The sequence below is a fragment of the Nematolebias whitei genome, chromosome 12, assembly GCF_014905685.2.
Source record: "Nematolebias whitei isolate Nwh7 chromosome 12, NemWhi1, whole genome shotgun sequence".
NCBI lineage: Eukaryota > Metazoa > Chordata > Actinopteri > Cyprinodontiformes > Rivulidae > Nematolebias > Nematolebias whitei.
Window position 1 is genome coordinate 27,707,740 of NC_056509.1, and position 12,532 is coordinate 27,720,271.

The window sequence follows — 12,532 nt, forward strand, 5'->3', positions numbered from 1 at the left end:
GAACATGCAAACTCCACCCAGAAAGGCCCCTGGACCGGGGTTTGAACCAAGGACCTGCTCGCTGAGAGGCAGCAGCTCTACCAGTTGCGCCACCGTGCTGCCCCAGCAGGTGCTAAATAATTTAAAATAATTAATTTTAAATAGAAATGCTATGCTGATCCTGCGTCTCATCCATCAATCAGCCTATTGTGTGTCATGTCCACTCTTACTTTGAAAAACCGCGATAGAGCGAGTCCATGAAGAACGTACCACAAAGTAGTGAGGGACTACTGTACAGTCTATAAGAACTGACTTAAACAATTGTCTTTGTGGCATATTTTCCTAAAGCCAAGACATTGTTAACCATTGTTCTCCAATAATATTTACTCTAAAAATTAATTAAATGGGGAAATAAGAAATGTTTGCACATAACATCCTGCCTGCTGGCTCAATTCAAGACCTTTCCCTGTTTAATTCAGACTATCTTTCTTTAGTTTGTCTTCAAAATAACTTTGATATATTTCCTCCAGAAGGTACAGTGGAGCAGTGGCCTTTAAGTGACTTTTTTTTATTTGCAAAGCTGCACACTTTCTTGTATTTCCCCATGGACAAGGTGAGGATGTTTTCTACAGCACATAAACCAACATTGTGTTTCATCTTTTCCTCAAATCCAGCAATAATATTAAGTATTTATGTCCTCATGTTGGAAAAAAAAAGTGCTGCAGAGCGCGAGGAAGAAGAGCCAGAGATTACAACTTGTGTTACTGAAGCAGATGTTCAGACATGAATAAAAACATTTTTGGTGCACATTTGGTAAAATTTTTACTGCAATGCTTGAGACAGGCAACCTGTGGAGAAGCATCATCTTACTCTGGATTTTTTTGCACCTTTAAACTTAATTTGTAAAACGAATGTGCCTCAGTAAAAGCAGAGTAAGATCCAGGGTCACTTTCTGGTGTCAATCACTAACTCAGTTTCTTAGAGCTTACAGTCCTCTGTGTGCACGACAGCCTCCATCAAGCTGTTTACACCAAGAAAGCACAATGGCTATTGTTCCAAAAATATTCAAAGAAAATCCAGCCTGTCCTGCTACAGTCACAAAAAAATCCTTATTAGAACCTAAAACTCAGCAGTTCATCTCAAAACTCAAAGTTCAACTTTTCCTGACAGTCATAGGCATTGCAGAAATTATTCGTGTAGGGGACATGTCCAGTGGTGTAGTCTACATTTTTGTAGTGGGTATACTGTGCTTAGAAACCAAAGTACACTGGTTAGTATGTATCAATAAATGAAACAAACTTTGTACAACAGTTGGCTTTGTATTAAAAACACGTTATAGAATTTATAAAACTGCATACAAGCAAACCGCTGCTGACCAATAAGATTGTTACAGATGCATTTAACTGTCATTTAATGTATCAGTGACATGTACCTAATGATATGGCATGTATCATTGGGCACTTTCAAGTGGGTACACTGAAATTCTTAAGCTTTTCTAGTGGGTTTACTCTGTATAGCCGAGTATCATGTAGACTACACCACTGGACATGTCCCCGTCACATAAAAAAAAAAATGTCATTTGGACCCCCCCCCCCCCCCCCCACACACACACACACACGTGCCTTGAAATATTAGTTCACCCAGCACTGTTTCTATTTCTTCGTGAACAAATCCATTCCATTTGCTTAATGGGAGAATACTCAAACCACTAAGAGTCCACTCCAGGTTTTCCTGGTTACCTACTATGCTCTCATAGTTATGTGTTTACTTATGTAGGTAAACGTAGATGTTTAATAACCCGTTAAAATACACCAGAATGCAGGAAATTAAATGGCATAGACTTTATGTAAAATTTTCTGGGGGAGGAACCCCAGACCCTCCCCCCACAACTAATGTGCCCCCCCCACACACACACACACACACACACACACACACACATTACAAATGCTTCTAACACCAATATGACAGTTATAAGCAAACAACAGTGCAAATTATGACACATCAGATATTCAGTTGATTTGAAAATATACTTTAAAACTATTAATTTGCCCTTGGTGAATTTGCAAAATAAATAGATTTTTAAGCTCTGGATTAGTCCATTTCATTTATTTGTTCCAGCGCTCAAGATGAAGAGTCGTGACACCAGTGAGGGATGTTCCTGTTCTTTATTTTGAACTTGCACCCTACTTCCCAGCTTGCCTACAATCAACAAAACCCTTAAATAGCAGGTTTAGTTTATTAGCAGAGGTACTCATATGTCAGAAACTGCTGGTGCTTTTGCAATAAATACACAATTAACAGAAACACCAAACCGTGGTTTTACTTCAAAGGAAGGGATTAGGATTAAAAGATTATTTTTTATATGTTTAAAAAACATCCTCTTAAGATTACATCATTCTGCCCTAATATCTAAAGAAATTTGCCTTTTATCACTATAGTTAGCCAAATAAACACAACAAGCAAATAAAGTTGTTTTATGAGTATTTTTTTTAATGATGCAGTTAAAAATAAAAATCTGAGATGCCTTTTGCAACAATTGTGCAAGAAAAAAACCATTAAACATACTTGCATGCACACCATAGCTCCCTTTTTTCTTTTTTTGCTCCGTTTATCATTCATTAGAAATAAAAAGATCAATTATCTTCAATGGGCTTACAGACGAGTGATGCTGAGAGAGTGAGTGGGGACTTGTTAACAATTATACCAGCTTCGAGATCATTTGTTGCCCGAGTGGCTGAGTCATTTCTGTTTGTACATCCAGAACGTTGAAACATCTGCCATCATGAGGAGCAACAGCATCAGGAGAGTTGTTTACATGAAGCAGCAGCTGATTTAATTCTCCAAAGTCCAAATAATGTCCAAAACAAGAGCTTGATTGCTGAGTGAGTTGAAGTTTATTGTTTATTGGTCATATGCAGATCACTACAAGGTCAACAATGCAATGAAATGGTCAGGACGAGAAGAGCCGTCTCAATCAGGCAGTGAGCAACATTGACATGAACTGAACCACGATGGCAAAGCAGCGACACACATGATGCAGCCACATCGTGCAGCAGCAATAAACACATTTAGTGTCACAGATATGATCGAGCCGTAGACAGAGAAGCTGTCCGGAGCTACAGCGCAGTCAGGGATGGATGGCTGCAGCCATGTTTCTGTAAAGGCAAAGACACAATAGCTCCTCGTGTCCCGCTTGCAATAACTCCATGTGCGCAGGTCATCCAGTCTATTCCTCAGAGACTGAACACCCAAAAGCAGGACTGAGAGGAGAGAGAGGTTTGCTGCATCTCTGGTGGGTCCTGCACAAAACACCAGCTCGCTTCCCTCTCTGTGTTTTCCTCTTACGGCACCCAGGTAAACAAAAGTCAAAAATAAAAACAATAATTAACAAAAAAGTGCAAGTCAAAGTGGAGTTCTTGTAAGTTCTGTCATGCTGCGGCGTAAGTTGATGATGTCTGGAAAGAAGACACTGTGGATGAAGAACGGGAAGAAGAAAGCAAGCACAAAGAAGAAAACAACAAAGTCCAAGCTCAATAATCCAGGTATAAAATCCAACATTTTTCAGTCAGGTCATGTGGACAGGTTTTTTTTTGTGCTGAAACGTTTCACCTTCAATCCGGAAGGCTTCGTCAGTCAAGGAAACGCACAACAAAACTGATTCTTCCCCCAACAGCTTACTCCAAAGTGGAACAAACCAGTTCTGCTTGTGATTAGATGGTCTCTTTGGTACGCCCCTCCTCCATTGCCGGCCCTCTTCCTTGTTGACAGTCTTGTCAAACTGGTTGAAAACAACAAAGTCCATGCTCAACAATCCAATAATTGACTGATGTAGACTTCCGGATCGAAGGCGAAACGTTTCAGCACAAAAACATAAACTGTCCAGATGACCTGACTGAAAAATGTTGCACAGAGAAGAAAGTTTAAATAAATAATCAAACTGGGATTGTGAGGACTTTTTCATGTAAACTTAATGATTACTAAAATACTGATCCAGGCACACTGACTTTTATTTTTCAACCAAAACATCGCTGCATGAAGGTATAGACTCCAACACCTCTTTCACCTGGTTCTCAAACTTTGTGAAGTGACTCTTTATTTTAACTACGATACTTCTTATTTGATCCTGTGTTTTCCTATAATTTATGCATGAACTATGTATTTTTCTTGGAGGCGAAAAGTATATTCAGTTGAACTCAATAAGATTATGGTGTTGGGGGGTGCGGCTGTGGTTGAGTGGTTAGAGGAGTTGTCTTCCAATGCAAGAGTTGGGGGTTCAATTCCACCAGCAGCCACACGTCCAAGTGTCCCTGGGCAAGACACTGAACAAATGGGTAAATGAGGACACAGATTGTTGTAAAGAGCTTTGAGTATCTTGATAAGATAGAAAGGTGCTATATAAGTACAGTCCATTTACCATTTACTTGCTCTGGCATTTATGGTGCACTCCAAGGTTAATATTTTTAAAAGTGTCCTTTCAACAAATCTTTGGACTGGAAGAGTCTTCCTAATGATTCACGAGTGGGAAGAGCATCAGAAAAAGGGACTAGGTCTGTTAGGAGTTAGGATTGTGGAAAAATGTTTAAATGACTGTTTTATCCTTCAGCACATCATGTTCACTCACTGCACATGGGTTAAGCTGCAGAAAACCTCTGGCAACGTGAGTTTCAATAGTTGGACATAGGACTCCAACTACAGCAGGAATAAATGGAGCTCCTGTTTAGCTGTAGTGCTTAGTTTTTTTGTCTCTACTTAAGATAACCGGTTTGAGAGAACATACTGTTTGCTTCAATAGCCCTATATTTCACGTAAGCCTTTATTAGCTTTACTAATTGGTTTAACTGAGTGTACATTTAGTGAGAGCGGCACATAAACCCTGTGCCCTGATTGATTTGAACACAAAAGAAACAATCGGCAGACCATCAGTGCAGGGAGTGTGTTTGCATACATGTGTGTAGGCAAAAAGGAAAAAGAAATGAGGTTATTGTTGGCAATAATTGGGGTGATGAAAGGTCACTCTGGTTATTTTACCCAAACTCGGTTTTAAAATCAAGGTTCTTTCTCATGATCACCATGTGTGGAACATGCTTTAGAGCCAGTGTTAAGAGGAAAGAGTTTTAGAAACATGTTTTTTTTTTAATACATGAGTCAAATCTTTTGACTTCAGCTTTTGATTCATTGAAAAATACCGGTAGTTAGATTTGTTGACGAGGACATCTAGACGTTCAGACAAGTGCAGGACAAGATGACATTCTTGATTAGAAAAATACATCTGCATAATATTCTCAAAAGAAAGCAGGCGTAAATAAAAAAAAATGCTTTTTACATTCTAACTTAAATCAATATTTTAAGCAAAGAAGGGGATCGGGCGGAAAGAAGGTGAAGAGGCCATGAAAGGGTGATTCTCCGCTCCAGGTGTTTACTCGGCTGACGTGAATGTGAGCAGCTGGGAGCAATGATGAGCGTGACGATTTATTTGGCTGGCAGCAAGTGTTGTGATGCAACTCTTCATGCTCAAGTCATCTGTAATGCTCACATCTAATTCAGCTGCCACGGAGCTGCAGCAGCTGTGCCCGTCCAAAGACGTTCAAGGCTGAGTGGTGATCATCTTTGTTTAGATCTCACGCCGTTCTTTTGTCACTAAGACGTCAAAACTTAGTTAGGACCTAAAAAATAAAAAAGGTTGGGCAAATAGGATTTTTTTTTTTTTGTTCCTTCTTTCAGCTGCTCCCTTCTTCAGGGGTTGCCACAGCGAACTAACTCTCACGAAAACTTGACAATTGTTTTTACACCAGATGTCCTTTCTGACGCAACCACAGACCACTGAGCTACCACAGCCCTTTGTGTGGAGCAGAGAGCTGCTATGAGTGCCTGGGGGAGCAGATGGTGGGGGTTAGAAGTCTTGCTCAAGGGTCCAGAGTGCAGCAAATTATGTTGGAGGCAGGTGTGGGTGCTTCACCTTTCCCACCGGCATTTTGATGTTGTTGTTCTGGGGGGGTCAAACCGGTGACCTTCTGATCACAGGCTTTCCTTCTCTAACCTCTGCACCACCACTCCCCCACAGGGTTTGGGCTTGCTGCTCAAAAAAACAAATAAAAATATATTATGATTAGTGCTGTCAATTGATTTAAAAATGTAATCAGATTAATCCCACTCTGGGGCTGTAATTAATCTGATTAATCACTATGCTTAATTTTGTAAGCTTGGAATGTTTCAGTTTATTCAGTTTATTCACACACACAAAATGAATCATAATGCATAACTGCAAGATAACAGTGCATGAATCAGGTCTCCAAAAAGCTATTTAAAGCTTATAGATGGAGCCTGGGTACATATAACTACATACAATTTATAACATTAAAATAACATCACAAAATAAAAAGTAAATATGCAGGTTTTCGTAAAATGTTGAAGAAAACGTTTTATTGTCTCAAACCAAACAGTTTTCCAGATTTTCATACTCTGCAAGTTTTCCAGAAGTCATTTTGTTTCTAACATTAATTTATAATGGCAGTACGATGGCTCAGTGGTTAGCACTGTTGCCTCACAGCAAAAAGGTCCTGAGTTCAATCCCCGGTTGGACCTGGGGTCTTATTGTATGGAGTTTGCATGTTCTTCTCATGCTTGCTTGGGTTTTCTCCGGTTACTCTGGTTTCCTCCCACAGACTAAAAACATGCATAGGCTGTTTTCAGCTGGCCTCCTTTGCAAAAGAGATCAGTGATCTCAATTGCCTGGTTAAATAAAGGTTAATAAATAAATATAAATGTTACCTCAAATGTCTCATTAAGTGTCATCTATGTGATCAAAACATGAAAACTACTAAACAGTATATTAATGGACTGATCTGTATTATAAAATATCAACGCGTTAATCTTTTCAGATTAATCACATGCGTTAACAGCCCTAATTATGGGACAATAAAGACTAAGAGAGCAAGCTGAAAACAGGATTCCTTCAGCTGGATCAGGAATGTTGCAGCTGCAGCATTTTGCACCCCAGGAAGCTCATCTTCAGTGACACAAATCTCTGACTGCTTATTTTAGTGTACAATGTGCGTCTGAGGTATTTAAAACTGCAACATTTTAGGACTAATAGCTTAAATGTGATATGATAGCATTATTTCCCACTGACATTTATAGTATCTACCAACATTCATGTCATTGTTTAGAACAGAGGGACTAAATGATAGAGAATTGCAAAGTGTCAAGTTTTAAAATTGTAATTTTTGCCATCAGAAAGCTTGTAAACCTTGATGGTATTAATTTAAATAAATCACAATTAGTCCTTCACGTTTTTCTAAGCAGAAAGGGATTTTTAAAATGCACTTGTCTGATGCACAGAGAAAATGTCAAGGCAGGCATTTATACAAGGAGCAAGCACTGAGGCGATAAGAGGGATGGTGTTGCATCAGGGACAACCTGCACACAACTTATTGTTTTAATTGATTCGTACAGGAATCAGATTATTATTATTTTTTTAATAACTACGTTGTTCTAACAGGCACATGCCAAACTGACATGTAGCTGTTTAATGTGAAAACCCAGTAGAGGATGAAGTGAGCAAACTTTCCTGGAGGGTTCATGTATGTGGAAAAATGAATTCACTTTGTACAAATGGAGGGCAAAATACTCCTCACTCGCCAAAACCGGTGTTTTCTGAAACTCTTCTGGGCACCGGATTAGACAGGATAAACAAACAGAGAGTGGCGAGGAAAGACGTTTAAATGAGGCTTGTCATCACGCATCGTTTTAGTGCTGCTTGACTCTGGTCAGGCGGCTTAGCAGCAGATGGCTAGCACCGCTGCATGTGCAAATTTCCTGAGTGCTCAAAGTGGCAAGTCAGAAGCACAATGAGGTTGACGGTTCTGATTAAACAAAATGTGCTATTAATCATGGTTTCGATGACAATAAATGTCATTAGCACTGACTGTGAGAGCTGCTGCAAACATGGATTTTTACTTTAAATATTTTGTATTTATAGCTAAAAAAAAGTCTTGATAGTTCCCATCAAGGGCAGATTGCTGTAGCTGTGTGTGCTCAGCAAGATTAGACTGTTGCACATTTGTGTAATCTTTGTGAAAACTATGTGTATTTTTCCTTAGCAGCTGGAGCTTCACTAAATCTTAGGGCTCATGCTTTAACCTCTGAAGCAGGTGGTTTTTACTTGCTGTAAGTTAGCCCACAGGAGTGCACACTTCTACATGGGGTAGGGATGCACGATATTGGATTTTTAACCAATATCCGATAATTTTTTTCCTTAGACCTGCTTACAGAGACTACATAACTTTCTCTGCTGTGGAATTAAAATACTACATTATTCTGCATGGTCTTTGTCCATTTGGCCTGTTACCAAATGCAGATGCCAAAAAGGAGGCTGAAAATGATGTAACACTATAAATATATAATATATTTTTAAAAATTTGTCTTATATCGGTGAGTTATTTTGATGGAATGGCCGATATTTAACTTTATCGTTAATATCGGCCGATACCAGTAGCATGCCGATAATATTGTGCATCCCTAATATGGGGAGTGGAAAAGAAGAGAAAAGTGTTCTGGTAACAGCTCTTTGAAAAACAACATCACGGCATGCTTAAGTAAAATCAAGACTTTCATGGAAATGGAAATTTTCTCTTGATGTCTTGTTTCTTTGTAACAATTTTAGACTTTTCTCGTCCTGACAACAGAACAGAGTAGTGTCAATTAGTCAAATGACATTTTGCTTCATGAGCTCACATTTGAGCTAAAGTCTTGGCTATTCTCACATTTTCTAAGGTAGCCAATGTGATATGACGGTGCTCACATCAGTGCCCAGGTTTGGGATAGCTGGCACAACGCTATGACTCTTAAAGCAACTTTTGGAGCATGCTTGGCTGCTTTTAATTTTTTTTTTTTTTTTTTTCAGATTTATTGAACTTTGACATTAAAACACATTGGAATCATATTTGTATACAGTAGTCCTTCACTACTTTGCTGTTCAACTTTCGCGAACTCGCTCTATCGCGGTTTGTGTACGTCCAGAATATTGCGAACAATATTTTTTACACACAATTGTGGACTGTACAGTAATATCACTGTACAGAACTTGTGGATGTGACGAAGTTAATGACAAAAAAATTATAATTCGGTCAGGTGCCGCCATTTTGTAGTTTTATTTCATTTAGCCTCCAACTGTACTGTCACTCAGATGGACTACATTTCCCTCAAATCAATGCTGTGCTGTACTGTAGTGCCTCTGGGCCCTGTTGTCTGCCAAACAGTATTTTTGCAAAGTGAAGTCATGACTGTTGAACCAGCTTTTAAAAAGCAAAATTTAATTCATGTCACATGGAAAAGTTTTTTTTTTTTTTTTTTTTTTAAAGAAAATTCAAGTTTACAAACGTAAGATTCAAAAGAACGTGTAAATCATGTGAGGACGTGTCTATATAAGAAACAGAGGCGTTGTGCTACGTGACCCGGGCGCTGATTGGCTGTTACAATACAAGACGTCTGTTTACCTGCGCTCCTTTTCAACTGGACATTAATCGTGTTATTGTTTCTAAACGTTTTGTGCTTTCAAAAGTTTCTGGTAACAAACTGAAATGCCAGTGGAAGATGCTGACGATTAAATAGAAAGTGGAACTGCTGGACGAACTTTAAGATGGCTGTATCTACGCGGATGTTGTTGGCTACCTGCGACACGATTAAGACAAAAGCTGCACTGGTCGTATGGATTGATGATTGCAGAAAAAAAAAGCATCACTTTGGTTACACCACCAAAGGTGAAACAACTTTATTGTATGATCATCTCTCAGCAAGCAGCACGGAGGAACAGACATGGAGGTGTAAATGAGGAGCGGGGAGTGGGGGAACGAACCCGAAGCTGGACCTTCGACCACCTGTTTCAACCACCGAACCACTGCATTTAGTGCCAGCAAGGGATGGTTCGACAAATTTAAATAACGATTTAGATTAAAAAGTGTTTCTCTGCACGGAGACGCTGCGTCCTCTGACACAACAGGAGTGGAGGAGTTTGTTAACACGAGTTCAAAGATCTGACTGCTGAGGGGGACTACAGGTCTGAACAGGTTTTTTAACATGGACAAAACGGGCCTGTTCTGGAAAAGGATACTATCTCACACTTTTGAAGGACGAAGCCAAAACGTCTGGTTTCATCTCATCTTCATCACCTTCATCGTCATCACTGGACAGCTCTTCACCTCCATTTCATCTTCGTCTTTTCTGGTGAGTACCCATTAAAAATTAATATTTTTTAAAAGGTTTAAAAGTTTATAAAATTGTTAGGAACATTGCAAGAGTGTGGTATTGGTTTAAAATGCCAATATATACCTATATATTAATACTAAAATAAGCTACTACTTACTACTAGTAGTACTATTACTTGTGTACATAATTTTGTTTCATCTCAAGTATCACATGAGGTGTTAATGACAATAAAGTTTACAGTTCTTGAACTTGAACTGCTGCAACCCTACATTGCGGTTTTTCATTTACTGTGGGGGCGCTAAACCCCGCGATAAACGAGGGACTACTGTATTTGACATCTCCAACAGACTTGGGTGGTGGATTTCTTCTCAAGTTTGAACCAACAGGGGGCCGAGATGGTGTAGAGGCAAGGCAGCCGACTAGGGACCCAAAGGTCCTGGGTTCGATCCACAGTCATTGCACATCTCGTGGTGTCTCTGAGCAGGACACCTCATCCCCAGTTGCTCCCCGGGTGCTTTCAATAGCTTCCCACTGCTCCACCTGGTGGTGGATGGGTTAAATGCAGAGAGCCAATTTCGCCATTGTATGAGAACATACAGCGATGACACATACACATTATTATTAACAATATAAAGAAAGTGAATCACAGAGAAGTAACACAAAAACTGGTGTTTAGCGTGTTTTTAAACTGCAGCCATTTTAAACACTGCACAGAGTTTTGTACAGACGTTCCCTGAATATGAAAATTAAAGAGATGTGCTACAGTAGATGCATAATTTATCAGAAAAATGGAGAAAAGTTCACATTTTAGTTTAATAATAAAAAAGGTTGCCTCACTTTACTTGAAGCATTAAATCAATAGTTTTAAACCCTGTGCCTCTGGAGCTATCATACCCCTCTGAATGACATGTAGCTGTTCAGAAGTGAACACACTGTTCTTTCTTTTCTCAAAGCTAGAACTCATATTGAGACAGAATATTAGAAGTACAGAGTGTAATATGCAACTGCAGCTTCTACTCTGAGCAGATACCACAACTTGCTTCCTGTCTTCTTTCTCTTCCTCCATCCACATACCAACACATATTGTTGCTCAACTTTTCAATATAAGCCTGCCCTATCATTTCTGCCTCTACTGCTGCAACCAAATGGAATCAAATAAGTGGCAATCTGTATGGAAATTGTATCTAGGTGTAAATACTGTGCTCAGGGAAATGGACAGCCACAATCCTAATCTGGGGTTTCTCTTCACAACATTATATTTTCTTTTGAAATAGCAGTGTCAACAATTGGTTGTGGTTTGTCGGTTTCATGAGGATTTTTAGTCTGTCTCTTGAGGATCAAACAAATACATAGTGAAATATGATGCCACTGTATTTGTTTTAAATAACTACAATAAGTTTAAGCAAAAAAAAACAAAACATTTTATACACTGTTTATTCAAGAGCAGGGATTACACATAAAACAGCTAATCACGTTTTGTGAACTGTGGCACCTGACGAGTCACATCCCATTTTGTGTGTCCTAGCTTCATTTTCTCCCTTAACAATAAATTACTTTTCTTTAACCCAGCTTGATCTGATTTAATATTTTCACCCTTTTTCCTTTTTGGAGCCAGGTTTTAAGGATTATCACTTGCTGGGTTCCACTTTGTTAGGAAAAACACTGTTTCTTAGACTCACAGATCACATAGCTGAAAGATGTGCTTTCTGGAACATGCATACATAATAAAAAACATTATTGTTGTTATTAATGCTAACATTAATAATAATACAGAGTTGGTGTTCATTTGCACAAATTTTAAGCACCTGGTTTTGATGTTTTGCTGTGGAAATGCGCTGGTTTAATTAAGAGTTGTGAGCTTACACAGCAAGAAAACTAACAGACTTTAAAAAAATATCACAGTCATTGTAACTGTGAAAGTTACATGTCAGATAGGCTTATCTAATATTTTACTGATATGGATTTAATACATTAGGGTTGAAAAGACCTCTAACATATTCATAGATATCTAGGGTCAAACCGAACTAAATTTTATTAGAAAGTAAAAGTTTTGCAGAGGTTTAAACCAAGACATAGATGGTGGAACAATGTCAATATTTAGCCATGATAGGGGTGGAAAAATAACATGCCCATAATGGGATTTTAACCTAATTGTTGGTTTATTCCTCATGACCTGGAAAGGAAGAAGCTGGTAAAGATGATGGCTGGATGGATGGATGGCTGGATGGATGGATGGATGGCTGGATGGATGGCTGGATGGATGGATGGCTGGATGGATGGCTGGATGGATGGATGGATGGATGGATGGATGGATGGATGGATGGATGGATGGATGGATGGATGGATGGAA